Genomic DNA, 1340 nt, shown 5'->3' on the forward strand with positions numbered 1-1340 from the left:
TCAAATAAATACTGTTTATTAATTTTGCGGTTTGTCTAATATCATTTACCTACCTTGCATGGTTTTCAAAATCCTAATTATGATAAAAGTCCTAGTGGACAAGCGCACACAGTCAGATAGGTTTGGATCAAGTAGAAAAATGCCTTTCTCAGAGTTGCAATTCACAAAGAACAAGTTGATACAAGATCCAAACCCTCAATCTATGTCACGACGGCTGTTCTGTGATCAGAAGGTCTAAGGCTGGTAAATTGGTAAATTTGGTAAATTGCTGATTAGTTTGAAGCATTACATTTTTACTTCTTTTCTCTCAATCCTTGAACCTCATTGGTCTGTTAGCCGTGTTGTTAAGTAAAACTATGCTGTTATGTGAAACTTTTCAATTCTAAGAACTGAACTGAAACGGCTACTCAAAAAAAAAAACAGTCGTAGATAAAAGTTGTTCAATGCATTGCATTCTAAGGCACTAGAGTTGTCTGATTCGGTTTTTTAAAGTTTTGGTGTTTTTGTTGTTTACCTAGTATATTCCACCTAGCCTACTGTATGGCCTACTTTTTACTTTAAAACTTCACCTTCTATCGTCTGTGATATTAATTTATTAATCTAGTCTGCTTGGGTTACTGTGTCTATGTTACAATAATAGTTGACCATGTCTATTGCATGTTTGTTATGCTTTAGGACATAAAGGATTTATTATTTCTGAGACTAGATGCAGTGTAAGAGCGAGTCTGTGTGGTCGGGTTGTCTGACCAGAACAATCTGCTTCCAATGTTAGAAGTAGGCTAAAACTTGTGTACGTTGACATTTTGTTAGACAGCATCATTGACTGATAGCCCATGGCTGACATCTGGGTATGGAAAATATTAAAAATTAAAATTGGTCAATTATATTGGGGCTTTCAAGAGTTAGTTCTCTTCTTGATCTACCAATAACCATCTTCAAAGTCAAATGTAATAATATCATTTACCCTCATTGCATGGTTTTCAAAATCCTAATCATGATCAAAGTTCCTAGTGGACAACAAGCGCACACAATCAGATAGGTGACTTCATTACTAGGACCGAAAGTGGCATTTTCCGGTGCGCGCTCAAGTTTCATGTGTTCGGCTTTGCCTCACACAGGTTACCCGAATTTCAAGAGCGAGGGAAAGTAAATTCAGAGCGAGGTAAAATCAGCTGATCATTTTCCCTCGCTCTAATTAGAGCTTGGGAACAGCAGTTAACAAAAATAGCCACTTTCGGTACAAAGTGATGAAAAATAATACTTTTCTGTGGTTCTAAAAATTAAATTTGTCAGTAACTTAATGGTTAGAGTCACAATCAAACACAAACATTGTTTACGAT

Source organism: Macrosteles quadrilineatus, unplaced genomic scaffold (genome assembly GCF_028750875.1).
Source record: "Macrosteles quadrilineatus isolate MER2022 unplaced genomic scaffold, UCM_ALF_1.0 Scaffold_6__1_contigs__length_79288215, whole genome shotgun sequence".
Lineage (NCBI taxonomy): Eukaryota > Metazoa > Arthropoda > Insecta > Hemiptera > Cicadellidae > Macrosteles > Macrosteles quadrilineatus.